General features: G+C 34.0%; 1 pseudogene; it reads right to left on the bottom strand.

Annotated features, from left to right (window-relative positions):
* The window catches only part of LOC128192040 (von Willebrand factor D and EGF domain-containing protein-like), a 47,348-nt pseudogene extending 33,153 nt beyond the window's left edge, over positions 1-14,195 (bottom strand).

Raw genomic sequence — 14,195 nt, 5'->3', positions numbered from 1 at the left:
ATTAGTTTCTGAGAAGAAAATTTTTAAAGATTTAATCTGTTTATTCCTATGTAAAACATCAACCTCCCATTGTGGCCCAAACCAACCCCCAGGGGTCATGATTTTCACAAATTTGAATCTACACTACCTGAGGATGCTTCCACACAAGTTCCAGCTTTGCCGGCGGATTAGTTTCTGAGAAGAAGATTTTTAAAGATTTACTGTATATATTCCTATGTTAAACTTCGATCCCCCATTGTGACCCCACCCTACCCCCGGGGGTCATGATTTTCACAACTTTGAATCTACACTACCTGAGGATGCATCCACACAAGTGTCAGCTTTCCTGGCTGATTAGTTTCTGAGAAGAAAATTTTTAAAGATTTACTCTATATATTCCTATGTAAAACCTCGATCCCCCATTGTGGCCCCACCCTACCCCTGGGGGTCATGATTTTCACAACTTTGAATCTACACTACCTGAGGATGCATCCACACAAGTGTCAGCTTTCCTGGCCGATTAGTTTTTGAGAAGAAGATTTATAAAGATTTACTTTTTATATTCATATGTTAAACTTCGACCCCCCATTGTGGCCCCACCCTACCCCCGGGGGTAATGATTTTCACAAATTTGAATCTACACTACCTGAGAATGTTTCCACAAAAGTTTCAGCTTTCCTGGCCAATTAGTTTCTGAGAAGAAGATTTTTAAAGATTTACTCTATATATTCATTTGTTAAACTTCGACCCCCCCCCCCCCATTGTGGCCCCACCCTCAGGTGAGCTAAAAAGGTTAAGTTTACAATTCAATAAGTTGGTTTCTGGAAGAACAGACTTTGAAAATTTTCGTAATAAATATTGACAAATTTTTTACTTATTTAATCTTTAGCTTTTAAGATCTGTGTACAAACAAAGAATTGTGAGCAAATCTTGCTTATAATTCGAAGCTTAACACTCAAATATGGTTAGTAAATAGAAATTGTAAACAATTAAACACAAGAAACATGCACTACATGTATAACAAATAAAGAACACAATTTATTTTTTCGAAATGAATCATATATATACATGTATATACCTACATATTTCCGTCAGCGATATCAAACTCTATTTAAACTGAATAAACTCGAGAAAATGCCGAGCATCTCAACAAAACCTAAATTGCATTAATTTACCATTACGCAAAAGATAATGCCGAATTACCGATAGAATGGATTGTATTTCAGTACCCCTACATCCGATTTTGCTTAATTTCCGCAGGTAAACAGTTAACGTAACTGTTTGATTTACCGAAGTCTCTGTTTGATTTGATACGAAAAAATTACGAAATACAGACGATAGTTTCCAGGTTACAAAGCATAAATAATGAAAACGAAACGAAAACCATAACAAGCTAACACCAACGTCATGTGTGAAAACTGTCAACGCATTGAAATATTTAGCCTCAATTTACTTCACAAAATCGGCACCAATATATTTTTCATGTTTCAAAATTTCCCTTCATTCGCGAACTGTTGCACAACAAGCAAATTCATCATAGTCAGATCGACCCTTTTTCGTATAATGTCATGGCTGCTTTAAATAAAGAACCTCGTTTTAGAAGTATGGAATACGAGTCTTGGTAAAATGGGTATGCAAACCCGGGCCGCGGCAAAATAAAAGCCGGGGCATATCGGCAATCGTCAATTCCAAATACGCATTATTTTGCAGCAATATTTACAGCTAATACAAATATACTAGTCCATCAAATATCATGAAATTTTAATGAGATTGGCAGATTAATAACTGCCAATCTTTTGTTTTGCCCAGGCCAAGTCTTGCCTACCCATTTTACCGGATGCCGAACCCGAAGCTATTAAACTGATTGAAACACGCCTTTTCTTTATTACTATTTTCGTAATAACTCAGATTTGAAACAGAATTACCCCTTAATTTTTGCAAATTATATTTTCCTTACCATAAGGATAATTTATGCTAAACTACGTTGAATTTGCCTCGGTAGTTCTTGAGAAGAAGATTTTTAAAAATGCACCCCCCTTTTTCTACAGTTTCAAGGTTTTCTCCGCTTTGAATTTAGATCGGACTGTTATTTTTGCAATTTATATTCGCCCACCCATAAGGATGCTTTGTGCCAAATTTAGTTGAAATTGGATAAGCAGTTTTAGAGAAGAAGTTCAAAATGTAAAAAGTTTACAGACGGACGGACAGACGGACGACGGACAAAATGTGATCAGAATAGCTCACTTGAGCTTTCAGCTCAGGTGAGCTAATAAAAAAGGATACTTCGCATAAAGAAGGTATAACTCTATTCTGTGTGTCTATTTAATAATGTGTGTGTCTTTCATATACTAATGGTAAATATATATAGCATACTCGCGATCTTCTTTGGGTCAAAGGAGAGATGTCGATCAGGGTAATGGTCGGAGTAAGATCTAGCAGATCTTTTGTGGGATGTGTTCTTGTTATTTATAGGAGTACCGTCTGATTGCTATATTAAAAAAAAACAAAACAAACAACAACAAATGAGCCAAATGTTACATCTTTTACTGTTGGTTCAAGAGAGTCAATAAACTATATAACGTTATAAATCACGCCTCTTTGTTATAAAGAATTTATGGTAAAGTTTAAAACTACAGAAAGTTATTTATAATTTCTGTCAAATAGCAGAAGTACTTCATGTAGGTTGAAAAATAATTCCTCCATTTCTTAAGCCATACACTCGGTCTTTATTACTATGAATCTATGATACATCCCTTGCGATGCGTCTTTGTGTAAGACAATAAAATAAATAGTGTAACACATTTCCTCACTTTGTTTGGATTGAGGGCACCGTTTCCAGCTTTTGTGCACTGAACTGGACCCTGATTACAGGAACAGTATTCAAATTTTGGCGCTAAATGTTGTTCGTATTTCGGCAGTTGGTAAAACATACTGGTGCCCGTTGGAAGTCTGTGACAAAAATAGCTTTACAACCCAATAATACTATTATTTAGAACAGAGATGTGAAAAAAAACAGATAAATAAAAAAATTCTTGAAATTGTTTATGCAAAAAACCCATACTGCCAACTCTTGGTGAAGTTAGTCACGGTGGTCAGTGTGTAAAGGTGGCCATCCTCGCCCCTCAGAGCACCCCCCTCAACACCATTCCAGTTTCCACATAGTCCCTCAGCTGCCTTAAAGTCATCCGGTGGGGCTTGGACATCCAAGTCCATGTGTGCTATTCCAGTTTTAACTTGAATTCTAGTTCCAGAGGGAAAGTTGATCTAAAAATAGTTTACGCCTAATGAGGTAAAAGTGCCAAACGCAAATATCAACATATGTGACGTTCCTTTTATGATTATTTGATATATTCTTGGTTTTTTAATTAGGTCATTTTGATAGCATGAAAGAAACGGAATACATGTACATTGTACATGTATTTTTTACGATGATTTTGATTCCTCGCAAAAAGAAATAAGAATTGCTGCAATGAAAACCACTCTATTGAAGATAAATGACTGTATCTGAATTTGATAAATATTTGTTTAAAATCATTTCTAATAATAATAAAAAAACATGGCATACGTATAATATTTTCCCAGCTTTGTTATCCCGGCTAACAGTAGTTCCCTCCAATGGATGCCCGGTTGGAAACGAAACAGAAGGAGCCTCTACAACGCCAGCTCTTTTTTTCGCACAGATCAACCTCCACTACGTCATTTCTTTCGCGTGCAATGACTGCACAGATACACGGCTGAACGCCTCCACATGGCCCCGTACGAACTTGAACCTGTTAAATTCATGCATTGCAACATTCATTATTTGCTTATTAACAAAAAGAAAGAGAAAAGTGTAAAAAATAATATCAGTATGTTATATCGAGAGTTACCTCAAATGGTCTCTTTTGGTTAAGAGACTTGTAGAGAATAAAGTCTCCTATTTCATAGACATTGTAATTTCTGTAAGAAAAATGTAATACGATAAAAAAACAATTGTTAAAATGGTTTTTATTGGTCCTTTTAAAGATCAATTCTATGTAAGAATCAAAAATTTATACAAGGGTCTGGCCACGCATAATCACCAATTTTCCTTATATTTCATACATGGACACACCTAGGTGTAAAACGCAAAAAAACACTAAAAGTAGGTTGCTAAGGGTAACCGTTGCCATAGTAATCGAGCTAAAGATTGAAAAATAGCAAAACTTACCTACTTTGAAGCCACATTAGAAGGTTTTGTCCACTAATGTTAACAATCAAAGACATAAAACAGCCTTTGTCCTTTTTTCAATTATTTAATTTTATCAGAAAATTGATGGAGAAACCAATACTTTTAAAATGTTACCATGGAAACCGTTACAAATTTTCGAAATCAGTTTTTTGCGGTTTTTTAAGCCAAAATGGGAAACTGTTAAATTTTTACATCAATATCAATTTCCATGCTATATGAATTTTATTATGAAAATTGACATCTGTTGCTATGGCAACAAGGCCCAAAAAAATAGGAAAAACTGAGAAATTGAAGCTGATTTTAAAATGCTTTAATTCCCGCTTTTGATTTTTTGTGCAATTGTTTTAGTTGGAACTTGTAAAAATATATCTAAATTTTTATTATATACCACAAAAGCTTTGTTATGCAACAGAGAAGTGTTGTTGCTATGAAAAATTAAGTTGCGTAAAAAAATGACACAGAAATTCTTACTTTTTGAAAAATTATTTTAGAAATGTTCAGATTTTTTTCAAATGTCATCAAAGTTAAAGGACATACTTTATTTTTTCTCACCATTTGATTTTATATATTTATTCATAGTAAATATGATAATTCCTCATTTCCTACTATGCAAGTATGATGATATCATAGAATACAATACTTACTTTTTCAAATCGAAGCCTGTAAAGTGAGGATCTCCCCATGGGTTACAGCTGCCATGTTCTTTATCTGTTGTTATAATCTAAGGTATGAATTCGTTACAGCTTTCAGTGATACAGTGTACTGATCTCCTTACTTCATATTACAGGTTGGGCACAGTTCCTTTGTTTGTAGAGGATTGATTACGCTAAACGGGAACCAATCCACTTTTCAGTAATAAAACACTCCCGCAGATGCGGAATTTTCTTTATGTACACTCAAGAAAACTTCTTAGTGTTCACCTAGTATAATGTATTTCCTGTATGAAATAAGTATACATGTTTTTAATTGTCTTGCTGTCAGGGTGACTGATTTCCACTTAACTTTCAAATTTCTAAGAACAATGCGTTGCCCTTGACCTCAGGTTGCCAACCAAGATTTTAATTTGGTTAAAAAGCCCACAGCTTTTGGATGGTTTTAAGTTTCCCAACCGTACTCTTCGAGGTCTTAGACTATTTTTTTTTTTACATTTTCATTTATACAGGCATTACTTTTTCAATACAACAGAGTCGGTAATGATATACCAGAAACATCAGCATTTACACATATAGCTGTTACATTAGTTTCACACTTCTATTGTCTACCAATATATTCATTTATAGGGAGATTAAGTAAAGTAGATATTAAAGACTAATGTCAATGGGATTAATATTTTGTTTATGAACCTGAGAACTTATGTTCTCATAGCAACTGATCAATGAATTTATAACCAGATTGGTATAGTTTGGTTTAGAAATCTTTGATTCTAATATCATTTTAAAATTTTAATATAACTATAACGTTATTATATTGAAGAGGCTATCGTAAGAAATCTCTTGAATAGATTTAGGTTGTTACTGGATTTCACTGAAATGCAGCTGTAAATATCAAAATTTGAAGCATACATTTAGTAAGTGGGTGTTTGATGTTTCAAAAATATGTTAAAGATAACAAGATGTGAATGAAAACATATCAAAATTCCGAATTTGCAGGAATATTTTTATGAGCCTACTGAAAAGAGGTAAAGTTCACGTTTAGCGTAATAATTTCTTTATAAGGGAACTGTGCTCAACCTGTTATTACATAATGTAAATAAAATCAGAACTTATAATCATATACATTTAAATGCAACAGCGGATTTTGAGATGAATTAAGAAATGAATATAATAATTTTTCTATTGATCGACGTATCAAAGAAAAAATTGACCGGAAAACTTTTTTATCAATGAGCTATTTATCTTCATTTCTTATAATTTAATAAAACATTTTCGAATCATAAAATGTGAAGTGTCATTGAAGAAAAATGTAAATAATGTAAATGAAGCGGCGCGTTTGAATACAAAACAACAACAGCAACAATATTCAAAATGGATGCGCCTTCAGCTGATGCAGAGCTATTGAGCTGAATCTAATGGATTAAACATAAAAAGCGATATCTTGTGATATTATTCACTGTGCAGACATATTAGTTAAAACTGGTTTTCATGCGAGATCGCTGGAATATGCAACTGGGCATAAGGTTCCATGCAAGGAGAGGCGATCGTGGACGAAAATAGTTGATATGTTGACAAAGAATAGTATGTATAAGCGACTTTTGTAAACGTTGTGGTAACTAGATAGCCATCGATGTACTCAAATGGTATATCTGCCGCTTGGAATGCGCAGAAGGAGTTGATGCACCGCTCAGCTTTGCTTTACGATGCTTATTCTGATGACCGATCATGTACACCCCTGCGAATATTATTGTCATTTAAATTTAGACTACGTGATTTTATTTTAACCTTTTAGTTTCGTAGTAAAAAACGTGCCTGGTGTTTATGGTCTATTTTCTAAAATGTAAGGCACTTGTAGTCAAATATAAAATCTAGATGTTTATTGGTTTTAAACTTTATCTTTATTAATTGGTGGATAACATGAGTTCTAGAAATAGAAAACATCAGTTTTTCCCCGCTGTTACAACAATTAACATGCTTGGTGGCGATCACCCCTCAGGATTATTTTTTTGATCCGCGCCTGGCCTAGTAATAGCATCAATTATTGCAGAATGTTCCTTGAAGATGGCTCGATATACTAAGTTTCTATACAAAACAGACACCACCCATTCAATTTTTAAAATGCATGGTATTGCACACCAAAAGTATCAAACATGGCTATGATTTTATTAAGCAACCCAATGTTTACATTTTCAACCACGTGTTGAGTAGTTGAACACGAACGATAACTCTATTCTGAAGATCATCGTTTAGTTTAAATAAGCACTGGATGATGATATAAGACATATATCTTAATAGATTTACATGTTTTAACATAAATCAAAGTAGGATATGATATAAAAACGACCAGTACTTACGTATTTTGAGAATATTATCCGAACACTTATACTTCCGCTCGAAATTTCACAGGAACTGAACAAATCTCGGGAAAGTCTCATGAACTTTCATTCGAGCACCTCTAGATTTATTAGTCTTAGCAACAATAAAGAAAACATTCCGAACACATTCCCGGGGTGATGTACGTGTGTAAATTTAAAAATCATCGTTTCAAATTTGAACAGCAGTGTTTCCGTGAAAGTGTATCTAGGCCCATATGTTCGTTATAATTATTCCTGGAAATGGAACAGCCAGGCTCGCAGTAAATGTTGATTAATCTCAAGCAGACTTAATAGTGAGAAGACGCTTGATTTTCTATTTAGTGAATTAAATATATGTATTTTTTATATTTGTAGGTTAAATTTTAATTTTTTATATGTATAAAGTTGTATTTTGTTTGCTGACAATTAAATAGACACAACTTTAAACTTTGTTTACAGTGTTTATTTTGGAAATTCCCGTTCTATAAATAGTGTTAAATAAGAACAAATGAGAAAAGTAGACCCGACCAAAATTTTATTGAAACAGGTATCAAAGAATTTTTGACCAATCAGAGGCGCCAATATCTTATCAAACTAATAAATATTAAATGATTATAGTATCTACGTACTGTTATTGGCGAAATTGTGTAATTCTCCCACATGGCGTGTGGAAAACCGGGTAAGGGTTGGAATCCTAGTTGGTGTGTGTGGTTGTTGTCTTTGACGAAATCCCTTGTTGCTTTGACTGTTAAATAGGTTGAATACATCCCGGTAACGTTGTCCAATTTCAGATCAAGGTGACAACCCGACATAACGGCATCTTTATAAAACAGGCAGGTGAACGAAGACAACTAAAATAGTTACACTATAAAAACAAACAAGAACTGTGAACGGTAATGTACATGTAGCAGTAATTGTTCATTTGAGAATTGTATAGAAAGTTTTGTTGAGTTCGTCGTACAGCTGTTGTTTTCATCTTTCAAAGAATTAGTCAATGTTTTAGCGGTGTGAAATGTTGCGACTTCAATATTTACTTAAGCGAGTTATCAAAGTTTTCTTGCGTATAAAGATTTATTCACTATACATTACGTATTTTTTCGAACAATTTTTTTGCAAACAAAAAAATCTCCAACGCAAATATTCTTCTTCTACCATCTTTATTAAAACAATTATACTTTGACACGTGACAAGAATGTGATGACTAGACAAAAAAAAGGTTGTGCAAAACATATTTTAAATGTTATGATAAAACAAGGCATTGTATGGTCTTACCCGCCGGATTTTTAAGCCCTTTTAGGACCACAGTCAGTTTACAATCGTCTTGAAAAACACTAGTACAAGGAATGGGTATGGTGGACTCAACTTTCACCGTCTTCTCCGGGCCTCCTTCATCCACGTTTATTCTGTCTTGTGATACCTGGAAACATACGCTTGTGCCATGATTTTATTGACTAGACTTTTACCCATGCGTGCACGGGTTTACATTGCATATGATATCGGACAGTAATGAAATAGATGATCCACCGACACACCGTATAGTTGAAATTTACATAACCAAGCTTTTAGCCTACAATATTGCTATCAATTTCACTACACCCTGTTAAGTGTAGTTAGAATAATCTAAATGTGTATCGGGACATGCCTTCACCACGGTTAAAATGCCTCCCATATACCCGTAATGTAACAAAAAATTGCAGAATCGTTCCCAAAGGATTTTGGAGAAAAGTAATGAAGTTGCATTGAAAATAACAGCCAAATTATTCATAACCACCATTTTGATGCTGTAAATACCTATCATAAATATTTAATTCATATCATTGAAAAATTCCAACACTTTTCACCAACGTTTTTCACTCGCTTCAAATTTACACACCATGTTGACATTCGGAACTCTCGGGGGTTTTCATAGTAAATGCACTGTGTAAGAGTTATATCACTAATTTTCTTTGATGGACAGAATATATATAGTAAATTTCCAATGAAAATTTACACGTCTTTGTATAATCGTTTCTGAGATTATCCATGCAAATGTGATATTGTGAAAACATAAACTAAAGAGCCTCCTGTGATTTAGCGTGAATGTAATGGGCATGTACAAGATCGTAAAATCCACAAAATCCAGATGATTTCCGGAATTTTTGACGAATGTTTATTGATTATTAATTAGCGAAGCTTGGTTGAAAAAAAACCTAAAAACAAATTGGTAATCTTCAAGTACCAATGATGTTTAAAATATTCACGTATATATATATAAAAAAAAGTCAGTTCTCTTCCGGTTTATCGGTATTAAAGGCCAAAAATTCGAGTCTATTATTTTAACATAGTAGTATAGATAATGCAGCGTAAAACAGTGATAAAAGGCGAAACAATGCTAATACTTCAGCGATACAACAGTGATACATTATCAATAGCTAATAGAACAGTGATACTACAATGGTAGAGTAGTTATACAACAATAACACAACAGAGGAACAACAGCGATAAGAACACTTTAAAATAGTGATGCATCAACAGTGATACAATAGCGATACGAAATTGATACATAGTGATAAAACTGTGATACAAAATCGTCTTACCTTAATCCCACACCAGTAACCATTACTGCTTAGAGAGTCACTGCTAATGCCTGGACCTTTTGATGGATGGTATGAGGATACATTGCACTTAAGCTGTAATCATCATGCAATTGAGCAGTTTTAGAACTTACAAGATTTATACTCTGTCCCCAGATATTTAATACTTGTATTTATAAGTACCTCGTGTTAAACGAAGTTTATTTTAAAGTATGAAGATTTTCTAAGATTTCCTCTTTGAAACGCCCCCTCTAGCTTTCCATGTTTCAATACATGGCTAAAAATGTGATGTTTACAGAATTGTTGCATAGCAACAGACCCAGCTGATAACGTTGAAAAATTGAGCTAGGTAATTCGAGTGACTTCCGAATGGAGAAAAGATGTAAACATATCCCATTATAAATCTCCGAAAGAAATCTGTTTTCGTTCCTGAGAACCTTTCCGAGTGAATTATCGTAATGTGAATGTGTGAATGAAATTATATTCGACATTTTCCCTTTCGTCTATTTCAATTGAACTTTTTCCACGGGTATGTATATTTTTATCAAAAATCGTAAAAATATGCTGCTTAAATATCTTGGGACAGACTATAGAAGATTTATTTACAATAGCAATAAAAAGTAACATCAATCTTCAAAACTTGAATTTTACCTCTTTCCCAAGGTTATATTTAAGCTTCATTGCGTCTAGATACGCAATTCTGGCGTGTCCTACCAAGACCATTTTTACAGGGGTTTTTGTTGTTGGATCGATAAGTTCGTGGCCATCAACTGTCCACGTGACAATAAATCCAACATCGGATTGGCCAATAGGGTAGTCGATTCTACACGGAAATCGAACTTCCTTGTTTGGAGTGACCTCTGGCTTTTGCAAAACCGGCATACGTGTCAGCTTTGGGTAGAGGTCTAATAATGTAGAATACTTTTTTAAAAAGTCCATACAGTTTGATCGATTTATGAATGAATTATAAAGAGTAAATATCATACCAGGGCAGTTTCCACCCACAGCTATTTGACCTCCGACGTTGCAAACTGTTTTGTTTCCTGAAAAAAAAAAACCCCATTAGAAAGGACCAAGGACCTTAAGTAAGTCAACAGTCATTTGAGAATATATATATATATATATATATATATTTATATATATATATATATATATATATATATATATATATATATATATATATATATATATATATATATATAAACTATAAAATGCTTTCTTTGGTGATTCATTCGGGATATGAAGGTAGCGACATTGCTGGAAAAATACATAACCCGCGTTAGCGGGTTATGTAAATTTTTCCTGCAATGATCGCTACCTTCATAACCCGCATGAATCATCAAAGAAAGCATTTTATTGTTTATATTGTCATCTTTCTTTAACTAATTAATAAACTGATTATGAAAAGTTAGTAAAATTCCCTAAATTACTGTTAATGTACAAAAGTTCGTGAGCTAAAAGAAACAGCCAAATCGTCTCCTGTGAGACTTTGAGTCTGGCATCGTCATGATTATTTCGTGCAGTCCGGGATTTTGCTAAGGTCGCTGTAGGTTCAGACCAATCGATAAACAGGGCGTGTCAATTTCAGTCCTGACACTTTCAGCCGCTGTAGATTTCGACCAATCGATAAATAGGGCGTGTAGAGTTAAGTCTGGCTGTTTCTATAGAGCTGTGAATTAACTATAAGTTTCCGTAAGAAATAGAGGAAATTATGCTTGGTAGATGTAAATACATGTATATATATATAAAGTTTCTGCTTCTGTCACTTTTTGTTTAATACATGTATTTCGATAATCTTTAGTGCGTTGTGCCCAAAATACATTCATTTGAAAGAATAAAACAGAAGACCAGTTTGCGTTGCACTAAAAAGTATCCGGGTGATAGTGTCGAAAAACTGTGCAAGGAGTTACGAAGAATTTACAGTTGGGGAAAAGATATCACATTTTCAGTAACATTCAAATAACCGATGTTTTCAATTCCCGTTAGGAACGTTTTGTTGTTCCTATTGTCTTTTACTAATTAATAATTTTTAATTGTCAATGAGTCCATGACTAATTAGTCATGGGTACATTGACAATTAAAAATTGTTAATTAGTAAAAAACACTATGAACATTTCCACGGGTACAAACTTGAAATGTGGGAAAGAGAGAATCGAATTTTTTTTTGCGATACATTGATTTCAATCGTTTTTTTTCACTGAGAAGTTGTTTGTCTTTATCAAGAGCACAACAAAAAGTGGTGGAAAAAGTAATCTGGGATAAAAATATAATTAACATAAGTGATTACATACCGGCGCAGTAAGCCATTGGACATCCCGGAACTGGGTGAAGGTAATAGACGTAAAAAGTGCCACAGTTTTTCACCTGGATATCCAGTGAGAAGTCGCAACAAGCTGAACTTGAGGTACCATGGATATTCGAACAAGCCTTTCTCTGAACGACTCCATCAGCTGGGGAGGGGTTTGTGCCTTGCATCCACAGTGGGTAGTGGGTCCCACAGTGAAACTGGGTCACGCATGACGTCGGCATCTCGTCATTATTGTCGAACACGTACCATCCGGATGGTAATCCGTTGTCACAGAGAAGGCGATCCATCGGTTCGGGTTGGAACAGGGTGCTCCGGTGAGGTTCGTTAATCGATTGATGGTTACCTTGTGCGCAAGGATCGTAAGCACAAACTGCAACTACTGCAACATCAGGTGGGATATACAGTACATATATTAGCACTGGTGGATAATAAAATAGTTTGTGAAATATATGATAATCATGACTAAAAAGCATTAGATGTCCAAAAAAAAAACCCCAAAAAAACCCAGGCCTTTTTAGGTTAAGGGTTTGATATCAAGAAAACTTCTGATTTGTTTCCTCCGCATTTGTTGAACTGTATCCAAATCGACCCTAATGTTCGAAATTTGCTTTTGTTTTATTTTTGTGTTTATTTCATTCTTGGTATTAAATTAAAATTATGATTTACAATTAATTCAGCATACATTTGCACCATACGAATCATAAACACATATGTTCTTGGGATACATTAATCTATAGATACGATCACCTAGTTATGATTAACAATTTAATAATAGCTGTCAATATACTAGTACAGATATCAATGAAAAGGTGTATTCTAAGATTTTAAAGTTTCTGTGATCATATGTGTACACCTGTATACACACAGATGTTTATCTTCCAAACAAAAACTAGAAAACTGGATGTACCAGCAGTTGGAGAGAAAAATCAGATAGGAATTCCCTAAGTGATTTAAGTTTCTTTGCATTGGCTTCCAATCTACGGGGGCTATTCATTAAATAGTGAGACTTTTGCTGTAATCGGCATAACTGTACTTTGAACTCCAATTTTATTAATATTCTCTCAAGAGGATAGCATTTTCAAACCTCTTTTTAAGTTTTTATAATCCAGCTTTGGAATGCCCTTCTGTATTCCGAAAGAGGTATAACCCTGAGACACTGAAATATCTCTAAACCTAGTATGGAACGGAAGTGAAAAGAGCGTCAAAATAAAAAATTGTTCATTTTAGGAAATTCAAAAAGTCACATCGTGAATTATTTGATGCATATGAGGGATAATCCAATTGATGTATTATATTTTCAAGAACACAGTCATATAATTACATTCAGTGTATATTTACCTTATGTTTGCAGTGGAAATCTTCGACGTTCGATTTTCTATGAATACACTTTGCTAATTCATGCGTCATGAGCACAGATACAATTGTCTTTACGTGTTTGGAGTATATAAATTTTTGTAAGATTAAGCGAAACTTTTAATCTTACATAACCAATTTGATATGTACTTTTGAAAAACAATCATTAAAATTAAATTTACATCTACTTGAAAAAAAATTTCTCCACAAAGTTTCTGGCTCTATATTATTTTGTCGCGGAAGCTAACTAAATAGCATGTCAATATGGCTGTTCCGGTTCCGTGTATGTTTCATATCCCTGACTAAGAACGCAAATAATGGCTTTATAACGGTTATATACAATATTTCACACAAATAGACATCAGTATGAAAATATAAATATAAACACTGAATGCTTATTTTTGGATGTCGTCGGTCCTATGACACACCAAGCGGTGCAGACAAATTATCATACTGCACTAACACGCGGTATTCAATTTGTCTACACCGCTTGGTGTGTATTGATTATTTTGATATTTAGCTAACGGATGTTAATTATAATCTGTCATCTATGTAAGAAATGAACTCAATGTCTACCCAAGTTATATGTTAAAAAAATTTAACTTAATTTTTCTAACCAATCAAATGCCACGTTCCAACCAGAATTAAATTATAACAAATTACTAACTCTATAGTTCTTTTTCCACAAAAATGGCTGGACTTACCAAGACAGCTGCTCAATGCTAGTAATGGCAAATTACGAGTCCCCATTCTTGTAGATTCAAT

This window comes from Crassostrea angulata, chromosome 7 (genome assembly GCF_025612915.1).
Source record: "Crassostrea angulata isolate pt1a10 chromosome 7, ASM2561291v2, whole genome shotgun sequence".
Classification (NCBI taxonomy): domain Eukaryota; kingdom Metazoa; phylum Mollusca; class Bivalvia; order Ostreida; family Ostreidae; genus Magallana; species Magallana angulata.
Note: the sequence above shows the minus strand (reverse complement) of the source record. Positions and strands in the feature narration are given on the sequence as shown.